The following is an 11,986-nucleotide window of genomic DNA, read 5'->3' on the forward strand; positions in this document are numbered from 1 at the left end:
AGCTACCTGATGTTTGTTGCCTGTGTTCCAAGTAAACTGAAGATACACTCTGGAAATCTTAATAGATTTATAACAAAGAATGACATTACAGGGAAAGCTTATAGATATGAATCCTAGATTATATGCAACGACCCACACTGCAGACCACAAGTCCTCTATGGGGATAGTACAATTATGTTCTGTGGAAATCACAAACTTCTAGTTTCCAGCAAGGGAAAGTAAGATAGTGTAAGATAGTACTGTCACTATATTTCTTATCTAGTGCCACAGCCACAAAGAAGTATGAACAGAGAAATAATGATTACAGATGAAGATTTAAAGCATTGTTACCACCTACACTGAAAAAAGAGAAGAAAATGTTGTCAAAACAAGCAAAGATAATATGAAATAAAAGAGTTTTCTATGATACATAACCAATAAGTAAGGATGGTTGAAATACGTATCAGTCAGGATTTTGTTCTTAAACATGCATGTATTTTTCACTTGTGTTTTTCTATTCCTGGTACTCCCTTTCCTTTCATCAACCCTAATAACAGAAAGTTTACTATATTTGGAAAGTTACCCTAGCATTGTGTGAACTATTTTAAAGTTCTTTTAACGGGCAGTTCAACTAACATGGTATTATAAGCAAAATAAAAAAATGTCATATCACACTATCATGTTAAACTGTAGGGAAGGAAGACAACTGCCAATATCTAAAGAGGAATGTAATTTGTAAGTATTTACAAATATGGAATGAAAATATCCCTTTTATGCCTACTCATTTCTGAACAGGTCCTATTTTTATAAATAAAGAACAATTTGAAGAAAGCAGTCTTCTGGGATTTGGCACCATGTATATGTGGTGTTAACCGACGTTTCGGAGGAACGTATCGCCTCCATCTCCGCCTGGTTAAAGACAGCCTGGGCCTAAGGACACCGGGCATATACAGTATCCCATGCGAGTGCGGGAAAGTCTATATTGGGCAGACAGGCCGCTCCGTGGACACGAGGTTGAAGGAGCATCAGCGGCACATCCGTCTCGAACATCCGGATAAGTCGGCCGTAGCTGAACACAGCATCGAACTGGGACACCGCATTCAGCTTCAGAATACCTCCATCCTCGCCACCAAGACGCGCTATATGGATCGCATCATTAGGGAAGCCATTGAGATCGAACTGCATCCAGGGAATATGAACAGAGAGGATGGGTTTCATCTCAGCAAGTCTTGGAAACCTCTTATCTGTTCTCTTAAAAAAACCCCACCGGGATATGACGCCAGATCCAGAAGGCCACAAGGCCATGACCAACCAACATAACAACCCCCCCCCTCCTTTCAGCCTTCGGTTTAGAGCCAAGCCTTTAACCTTGCTTTACACTCCCGTACACAAAACCACGCTTGCCCCAGCGCCCTTCCCCTACCCCTCCCACACCACTGCTTTCACTTGTATACTTGCCCTTCCCCCCTTCCCTCTCTGCTGACACACAGCTGTGTTATTTCCAGTCTGCTTCTACCGTTCTCACGGTCTTGTCGCTTGCAGAATTCTTATACTTTTTCTTCTACCCTGAAGATGGAGGCGATACGTTCCTCCGAAACGTCGGTTAACACCAATATATACACGGTGCCAAATCCCAGAAGACTGCTTTCTTCATAGTCACCGCCGTGAAAGCCTCAAAACTTACAAAGAAAAATTTAATTCAGATTATACAGGAAAGGAAGAAAACTTATTTTATTGAAAGGACCGAAATACAAAATTTTCCTTTTACTGATGTCTCTGTGATTCCCTGCTTTGGTAAGTTTCCATTTCTACTTCTATAAATTTTACCTTACTACAGCTTTCTTAAAAAAAATCCATTTTAAAAGTCAAAGATGATGTCTCTTTTACTGTAGAACTGACAAAGATGAGAACAAGTATAGGAAATTTTCACAAAATTCAGAGCACACAGTTGAGACTGTCAACATATATGAACTGAATAACCATTATTATAAAAGAGCACTGTGATGATGGCAGCTGGATTCTGATTTGGGGTAATGTTACTTGCATGGAAACAATGTGATGCTAAGCCTGCTGGACCCATGCATCCACTGTCACAAGAGTGCAACACCTGCCGAGGTGCAGCTGGTTATAAACGCCGCAGAAGGCTTTTGAAGTTTGTGTACAAATGACTTAAAGCAAATGGTTCAACTGATTAAAAAAAGAGTTCAGTGGTGTCTTCATACTCCGAGTTTCATGACTGGAGCTTAGTTAATTTGCTGTAAAATCCTCTTCAGTAAAGCACCACTTACTACCATTTACTGGCATGTAATTAAATTTATGATAAGTTATCATTTTCAAGTTCACCTAATAAATTATTAAAATGATAAAAGCAACATGCAATTTACATACTGGAAATAATTTTCCAATAGCATCTAGCAGGATCATTATACATTGACTACACACTACGACCATTGATTATACATTCTTGACAATAAAATGATTGCTGTTCGGTTTGTCCATATTCTTCTAACATAATATGGCTCATCTACAAAAACTCAATGTGGTTTGCAATCAAAATGCTTTATTTTTAATTATGCATGGGCTAATTCAAGTAAACAAGATGATCTTTAGATTAAATATTTAGTGCTTGGCTTTTATCTCTGTGCTTAAGTAGACAATTCTATCCCAGCTATTTGCTTTATATATATTATATATAGACACAAAGTTGTCAAGTTTTTACTTTAAATAGGAATGTGTTCCTTGCATTAGTCATTTTCAAATTATATGTGAAAGTAAAGGTTACCAGTGACATTATAAAATTTGAATTAATGCAAATTTAATTTTAAAAGCACAGCAAACCACTGATGTGGAATTTTTAGCTGTATGTGTAACTTGATACAGAAGACTTAATATTTTTATGACACAATACATATGACATTTATCAACTGTTCTTATGACAAAAGCTAATAGCCAGAATGTACAAGCAAAATATAATTAAAATTGATTCTGTATTTCGGCATCCCGTTGCAATTGTTCAACTTAACGTCCGCCAATATTGCAACACTCTTCCATTCACCAATCAATTTTTAGTTTAACATTATACACCTTGAGAGTAAATGTTTTGGCCCCAAACGGCCATCTTCAGGTGTCTTCATGTTACAATTATTTTATTAAATTGTGTTAAAACTGCCACACTGTCTTAGTTCATGTTAAAATCACACGCTGTAGTCCTCTTTTGAAGGTAAAACCAGATAGAATCCTTTAAAGTTTCTATTATACTGACGTTATTTTGGTGCATATTATTTCACCTCACACGGGGTGTTGTCCATTTTCATAAATGTATGTGTGTCCAGGGTGTTTTGTCTTGGCAGCTTGCCCCTCATGTTCGTAACCTACTTTTCAGTTATGACTGCCATATGCCCCTGGATTGCTTGTTTCCTCCACAGAGAGTGATGTTATCTTTACTAGTACAGACAACACCACACACTGTGGAGGAAACTAGTAAAGACAACACCATATGCTGTGGAGGAAACAAGCGAACCAGGGGCATATGGCAGTCATAACTGAAAAGTAGGTTACGAACATGAGGGACAAGCTGCCAAGACAAAACACCCTGGACACACATACATTTATGAAAATGGACAACACCCCGTGTGAGGTGAAATAATATGCACCAAAATAACGTCAGTATAATAGAAACTTTAAAGGATTCTATCTGGTTTTACCTTGGAAGAGAGGACTACAGTGTGTGATTTTAACACAAACTAAGACAGTGTGGCAGATTTAACACAATTTAATAAAATAATTGTAGCATATCAAGACACCTGAAGATGGCAGTTTGGGGCCAAAACATGTAATATCAAGGTGTATAAGGTTAGACTAAAAATTGAGTGGTGAATGGAAGAGTGTTACAATATTGACAGACGATAATTAATAGCTACATATAACTGCTTCTTACATACAGACAAAATTCATACCTCAAGTTCCACAGAATACACCATTACATAGGCCTGAATGAAACATACAGAAGATAGTAAAATGTAAGCAACCTTATGTGCACAACTGAAATATTAAAAACAAATATCACACAAACAGCTACACCTCAAATTGCAATGAAAGAAGGAATACTGAACACTGCAGTTCGAATTTAAACTACCCTAATTCTATCCTTTAAACGCCGGACTTCGAAATAGTGGTAAGCTTGAGCTGGCCGGAGTTTATTTAAATGTCCGCTGCTGGTGCGCGTTTAAATGCCCGTTGCTACGCTGCGTTTAAATGTCCGTTCCTGTTAGGCGCTTAATCAATTTTAAGCGTTGTGTTTAAAAATGCTCTATCTAGCTCAATTTTTATGATAAATGGATGGAAATAACTTTGTTTATTTCAGAAAAGAACATAGTGTCGCATATTATAAAGGAAGATTTGAAATTTTTAATACAAAGTGTTGTACTCTATTTTCAATTTTTTGTGTTTTAATTTTGATGCGTACTGCAAAAATGGTTTCCCAGTTCTTCACAGAGTTGTTCTGCATTATAACTTCATTTCTGTTTGTAACACTTGACAAATTTTAGCAGTCTCTGGTGTCATAAAACAGATGGAAGCAATAAAATCATTTGGTCTTCTGCTAGCGCTGCTTACACCCTTCGGATTTTCGAATACTTGACTGAAGGTCAGAAGAATGAAAGAATGGCTATTCAAGAGAAAGCTATAGGGGTCCCCTCTTCAGTGCTAAGATGTTCCGTTAGGGCTGCAAAAGCTTATTGCCCCTTCTATTTGAATGAACAGACAGCTGCATCGTGGCTGAGATACAGAGCGTGATCTCTTTTGTGTGCGTTCGTAGTGAAATCGAATACTGTAGTTTCATTTGAACCTATATATACATCAAGAAGGTAACAACAAAAAAGGTATGTACATCGAATTTTACACTATATTTTTAACATACCTATCTGCAGAATCTGCAACAAAATTACTGGATTGTGGATAAGTTTTGGCATAACTCATACGTATATTTTTATTTGCTGTTGTTCAGTAAGGTATTATTTTAATTCCTCTATTAGGGTTTTACTTAAGTCGGTCTGGTAATTACTACATTTAAAAATAAATATTCAGGACTGTGCATGCGCTTCTACTAGCGGCGTGTGCGCGCGCTTCCACTAGCGGAGTTTAAATGCCTGACTGGCCACAACTGGGTACTTTGGCCACGACGACCTTACTCATGACTGGCACAAACTGGGCACTTCGGCACTTAAAGGCTATATATCTCCAGACTCCTGAATATGCAAACTTATAAGATAAAAAGAAACAGAAACCAGCTCCATAAAGGCAAGACCATTTTTAATCAAAACAGTATCAGAGAATAATCATGTCTAATGTAATATTTATTATCTTAGACCTATAAGGTCACTATCATTAAAACAAATAATGAACCAAAGCAAGCACTTTTTGATTATTTTAATAACAATTTAGGCTTAATACAATTAATGTAACAATTTGCTTTCACTTATGGAATCAAGTAAACAGATATTTATCCTTGTTCCAACAACTTATTAATATTGTGACATGTGACCCCTACCTCCCCGGCGGTAACGTAGCGCTTGCGTAATAGGCGAGTGATCACCCCACCACTCTCCCCGCGGTGACGTCACCAAGGGATATCGCGGTCGCTAGGCAACGCAAGTCAACAGCGGTGACGTCACCAAGTAGTAACAGCGGTTACTTCCGCTAGCGTTACTAGCAACACAGCGCCCGGCAACAAGGGTGCATATTACGTGGCCGGATTCTGTGTTGTCCGATCGAAGCTACATAAGGAGCAGCGAAGGCTATTCACAGTCAGTTGTACTGTGACAGTCGCCGAGTGTGTTATCAACAGTTCTCAAGGCAGCGTCGTGGAATCTAGCCAGCGGCGTGTTACGAGTGAAAGTGTGTAATTCAGGGAGACTTGTATAGCTCCCGCGTTATTAGTACGTGAAGACAAGTGAAGACTGTGTTAAGAGATTTTGTTGTAGGGTTTGTAAACTGTGGAAACCCGTAACGTTGTGATAATTAAGTGTAGCCAATAGTTGTAGATTGTTAAATAAACCAATTAACCATCTCTACGGCGTATTCTGTAACGAAACACATTACAATATAAATTTCTTTTAAAATTTGTTGTCTGTTACATGTAAGCAAATGTACATCTTATAAAATATATACTTTTATATTACTCTTCAAAGCTCAGCTTCTATCAGTCCAATTATTCTGCTGCCTCTTCAGTGTTGGAAGGTAATACGAATGGTATTTACATGCTAAAGGAATTATTGCCCACACAGGTACTCCAGCTTCACTCCTGTTTATATTACCAAATAAGCAAAAACGCCCACTTTTTGCCTAGGGCTTTCTTGAAGTGAACTTTACTGAAATAGTGAAATTGTTTATTCATTATGATAAACTTATAAATATACGTGTACACTCCTGTTGACAACTGTTCTACTGTTTGCCACCATGACAATGCTGAATGGATCAATTTATGCATTAAATGGCTGCCAAGCATTTAAACAGCAGCTGACATAAATAACACACATATATATATATATATTCATTAGTCAGTTCCTACCACCAAAACAGCAGCAGAAAGACATCTCTTCTGCACTACAAAACTACTTACAGGCACCTAGCAACCAGATTATAGACGGAGAAATGGGGAAGACTGGATAAAAAGGTTTTATATATATATGATTATTAGCTCTAGAAATATAACACAAAGCACAGAGGAGGAATAGAAAAGGTTTTATAGTAAGAACAGTGTCTCAATTTAAATAAAATGAAACAATTAGAGGAGGAGGAGGATAATTTTTACAAACAATGTTTCTTCCTGAAACTGGATTCATTACACAAAAGTGTGACTTTTCTGATGCTTGATACTAACCTCAGAAAGCATTCATCTGTAACAATCATCTTCAATGAAACATAAATCCTATGCATCCTGCTCATACAACAAAAAATCAAACTGAATGCCTTAAGTGACCTGGGCAACAAAGACCTTTAACACACAACTGCTCATAAATAATCAATCACACATCATATAAATCGCAATTAACCAAAGACAACCACTTTTTTTTTTAACTGTAATGCCTCATGTAATGGCATACAGTGTTTATTGTCTTGTTTCAGTTTCTGTCAATCAGAGAAACATGTCACATTTTACACCCCCATTTATTTTGTCTTGGTAAACACATACTTATTCTCATGATCCTGTACAGTCTAAACTAACACCCCACTTCTCCACTGGGGTGTTACCTGTTTTCTGAATCCATGACCACTTGCTTAAATACTCCTGCTGGCATTTGACTCTTCACCTCATGGCTGCCCAGTGCAGTTGTACCATCCGTTGCAATAAAAAGCTGCAGGCCTGATGCTGAAAATCAACATAAAAATTACATTTAAAACAGACTGCAAGCACAAGAATAATTTTGTTTATGAATAAAGCAATCACACATTTTTTTAGAACTTCTATTCAAGGAAATGGCTTCCATAAATTCATGTCTAGGATGATATAAACAAGTGCCCCTTTCCCTGGTCAATTCTGGCTAGTAAAGATGACGGGAACAAGAGCACAATTAAATACTGAACCTCATTACTGATCTTCATTTTGTCCCACAATTCGTTATTTCTAGCTCTTCACCAACATTTACTTATTGTTCCCTCACACTAATGTCACCCACATCTGAAAAATTTCTCATTCACTCATTTACTCAAAATCTTTTTGTTTCTGTACAACCAGGGCAAAAGTAAAACCATGCAAATACATGCACAGTGAGTTAAAGAAGATATACTTACACTCTTGTAGTTCAGGGATTCTCAGATTGTGGTCTACATAGAGCATTAGGCCTTTGGAAGTTCCTCATTACATTGGTGGGAATTTTACAGCTAACCAACTTATTAAGGTAAAAAGCTAAAGTTATCACTGGGTTTAATTAATTAATTAATTAATTAAGTGCCATACCAAGAAGATGTGGGGGAGTAGAGGTACAGCTCCACCATTCTTAACCTCGGCACTAGATGGAGGTGAGTGGTCAGCTTCACACACCTGCAGCTTCTTCCCCTGGGGAAAGACTCCCTGATAACCACAGTATAGGAGGGTGCGTGGGCCCCAAAGCTGATCTGGATGTTATGGGAATGAGAAAAAAATCTTGCCTCTACTGAGAAACAAACCCCAACTCCTCAGTTGTCCAGCCCATAACCTAGTTGCTGCGCTGACTGAGCTGTCCTAACTTCCAACAAGCTGAATATTACTTAGGTTATTTTGTGGTGCTGTTGTTTATACAGATGAGTATAAATGGTGAGCATGAGAGGATCTGAAAGGAGATTGTCACGAGTTGTTTGAAAGTACATTACCTGCAAGCACAGGGGAGACTGAAAGAGACATCACTTCAGTTAGCCAGTAGCCCATCAAAGATTAGAACCAGGTACCTCCCAAATACAAGTCCAGACTGTTACTGCTATAAAAACTGACTCAGTAATTATATTGCTAAGAATTCTTAGAATAATGAGTGTAGGACTGCTATTCATACCATCACCCCACGTTTCATTTATAATCACCGTATAATAGCACAGCATAATTACTGAACAAAAGCAAGGAAGACTGAATGCTCAGCAGAGCATAGCATTTCTGAATGGTCAGTTCATTCTGAAACATGAAGGGATCAGACATATTTGATGCTGTATTTTACTTCAGAACTTTGGCTGATGGAATAGAGTTTGATTCTCAGGAAGAATAGAGATTTTGGTCTTTACCATCATGTCTTCACCAGCTGTGGGGCCCAGGCAGCTTCCTATACAATGGGAAATAATAGGGGTTCTTTCCTGAGTGGTTAAGCAGGCACAGCATAAGAAGGATCACTCATCTCCATCTAATCTCAAAGTCAAGAATGAGTGAAGTATTACTTCCACTCCCTTCCTTCAATTTCTTCATGATATGGAGTTTAAGCGCAAGGACACTTTCCCATTATCATAACTACATTGTGACAATATGAAGTAGTAACTGAAACAGATCTTACAATTACTGCTTTTCCATGAACTGATCAGTGATATGAGCTACTAAAATAAAGCACAAGAAACAAAGATGATAATGTAAGGATAATATTAAGATGATCAGAGAAATGCCAATAAGTTGTAGGTAAGTAAAAATAGGAAAGCTATCCTTGTAACAGGCCGTGAAGGCCCATAGGGTTGTGAGACATTGAGGTTCCCACATTACCTTGACAATCGGCTCAAAGATGGCAGTAAGGTTATCAGCCTTACGTGCCTGCCGCACTTTACTCCCCAGGAAAATTATTTAATTAATTCCTGGTACTCATTTCTGTTAGAGGCTGAGTAAACCCCAGGGCCTAGTGCGGTCGGAAGGTCAATTGAAAAAAAAAATCCAATGACCTCATCGGGACTTGAACCCGCGACCTTCCAGCTTGCAGCATAGTGCCTTAATCACTATGCTACGGCGTCCCCTGCCAGTAAGTTGTGGCAATCAGAAATGGGTGGAACTGGCTCAGTATCATGTCCAACATAATGTTTTGGTATTAACATACTGAACTTCATATCCTACAGTCAGAAATCAGGCAAGTTTTGAGAGAGGGGTCAATTTTAAAAAATATGGCATAACATAATACTTTTGTTTCAGCTTTGGTTATTAACAAAACTTTATTATTAAACAATAAAGGCACAGATGTGCTTCTGGGGTCACTGTGAGAACTGTTATACTGAACGACAGAAAACTATGCCCAAGATGTGTATATATGTACAATGCAGCTTTCATGTCATTATTCTCTTGACATTAAAGCAATTAAGTAAACTAACAAATCCACCATCTTTCCAGGATGACGTTAAGCTACTGGTACCTGATTCATCTTGTGGTTCTAAATTGGTGGATCTCAAGATTTCATCAGTGAGGCTGTCTGGGTTCACTCTTGTCACTTCAACACGTGCCTGTGGTGCCCCCTCTTCAGATGCTTTCTTGCGTCTCTCCAGAGCTGCCTTTGCTTGGTCAAGTGACCCAGTCTCACTTAATCCTGATCAAGAACTTGGATTTCTAGAACAATAAACACGAATCTGTAACAACTAAACACCGTGAATACTAGCCACACCTATTAATAGTGCTGCTCATTTCACAACTGTACAAATTATAGTAGCGTCCATACAACACAAAGAAACTAAATGCTTCTTCTTTACCTTCATCAAGGTCATAAAATCACCATTCTGCTAACATACAATGCAATACTTCCAAGCACTTCCAGAATAGTCCCAGATTAAGCCATATTTTCTGCTGCTTCAATAATTTGGGATAGGGAAAATGTAAGGAAAGCATGCATGATCATTCGCAAGTCATCTCAATTTACTGTTTCTATTTTATGTTATTTAATGAGACTTCATCTCTTTAAGTAACAACTAATAAATTGGATGAAAATGAGATATATTAGATATACTGCAACAAAAACATCAGTACAATTTAACTACACACTGCAACAGTTTCTAGTTTAAAACTGTTTCAACTAACTACTTTTTGAAGTAGAGACCTTCTTCAGAAGTCGACAATTATCCAACTAAAATTTTGGATGCACTTGACACTCTCATGCATATTACATGCCCCAATCGTCTAATTCTCTATGATTTCATCTCCTTAATAATATTTAGCAAAGAGCATAAATTATAGAACTCCTCAATATGCAACACTTTCCCCCCACTTATTATTTCCTCTCTTTTAGGGTTCATTTTACTCAACATTTCGTTCTTAAACACCCAGAGTGTTCTAGAATGGAAATATGAAAACAAGGGATCATGGTATGATTACTTCTTTTACGTTTTACTTTCCCTAACAGAAGCCTATACTGACACCTGCAAGGCTGTGTGTTCACATTACCTCAGGCTCAGATGGTGCCGGATATTAAATACACCTATTTCAGTGCAGAGTACATCATCCTAACAGAATGTCATGTCTCTTCAGATAAGAAAATTAAATAATTCCATAAAGTAGAGCTCTTCTGTCTTACTTCACCACTTGTATGAATATCTGGTAGCTTCCTGAATTTACTTTTTTATCTATGCACAATACTATGGCAGTCTGAAAGCCAAAAACCACACCATCCTAATTCAAATTCAGTCGTGTGTGTATGAAAAGCTTAAAGATGTTTTTGTTCTCATTACTTGTTTCATTTACTTAGCATCTTTTTAAATATTCCACCTTTGACTGCTTAATGCCTGTTTGGTTTCACAAGTTAAATCATTTCCATTTACTCCATTGTAAACCACCTCCAGTGAAGAGTATTATTTTAGTTTCGAAAACCATGCTGAGTATGATTTATTTTGCAAATGTGTCTATCCTAGAATTTTTCTGTTAAAAATATTACATCACAGATAATTTTCAAGGCATTATTATTAATTTCACTATATTCTGCATACTTTTTATAAACTATCCAAAATCACAAACCTTGTAGTTTTCTGTTTAGCTTCATACTCTTCATAATTTGTACATTACTCTGTTGTTTAACACTATATTCCTCCAATTCAACTATGTATATGTACATTGCCTGAAATATTATTCCTTTATTTTGCAATAACTAAATTCACAACATTGAACTTTATTGGGGCAAAGAGGTGTTAACCTTATGCACAATCCCAAAGCTAGAGAATAAGCTTTTCAGCTGTCTGTGACTGCTTGCTGAACATGCTTCTTGAATGTGGGCACATGCATGCTGTAAACTTTTTAACGTGTATTTTGTGAGCTTAAATGTGGCCATGATGAGAAAAATACATATAGCTTCCTCTTAATGTTACTTCCAGCATACAAGTCTGTTACTGGAAATTAGACTACAAAAGTTTAAAATACTGGCAACTACAGATATTGCACTTAGAAAAAAATGTGTTGCAATGATGTAAATATATTGTGACATGTTGAACCCTACCTCCCCAGCGGTACGTGGCGGTAACGTAAGGCTCGCGTTACTACGGTAATAGGCGAGTTCCCGCCCCGCCACTCCCCTCCGCGGTGACGTCACCGAGGGAT

The 11,986-nt window shown here is 37.6% G+C and overlaps 1 long non-coding RNA gene across 2 annotated transcripts in view; it reads right to left on the reverse strand.

Annotated features, from left to right (window-relative positions):
- Positions 1–6,418: 6,418 nt before the first annotated feature.
- The window catches only part of LOC117283038, a 9,416-nt gene continuing 3,848 nt past the window's right edge, over positions 6,419–11,986 (reverse strand). For both annotated transcript variants that reach the window (XR_004514036.1, XR_004514034.1), the window contains exons 2-3: positions 9,825–10,015; positions 6,419–7,348 (exon numbers count right to left, since the gene is read on the reverse strand). This is a non-coding gene — a long non-coding RNA (uncharacterized LOC117283038). The remainder of the gene's footprint in view (positions 7,349–9,824; positions 10,016–11,986) is intronic.

Source organism: Cryptotermes secundus, unplaced genomic scaffold, assembly GCF_002891405.2.
Source record: "Cryptotermes secundus unplaced genomic scaffold, Csec_1.0 scaffold6526, whole genome shotgun sequence".
NCBI lineage: Eukaryota > Metazoa > Arthropoda > Insecta > Blattodea > Kalotermitidae > Cryptotermes > Cryptotermes secundus.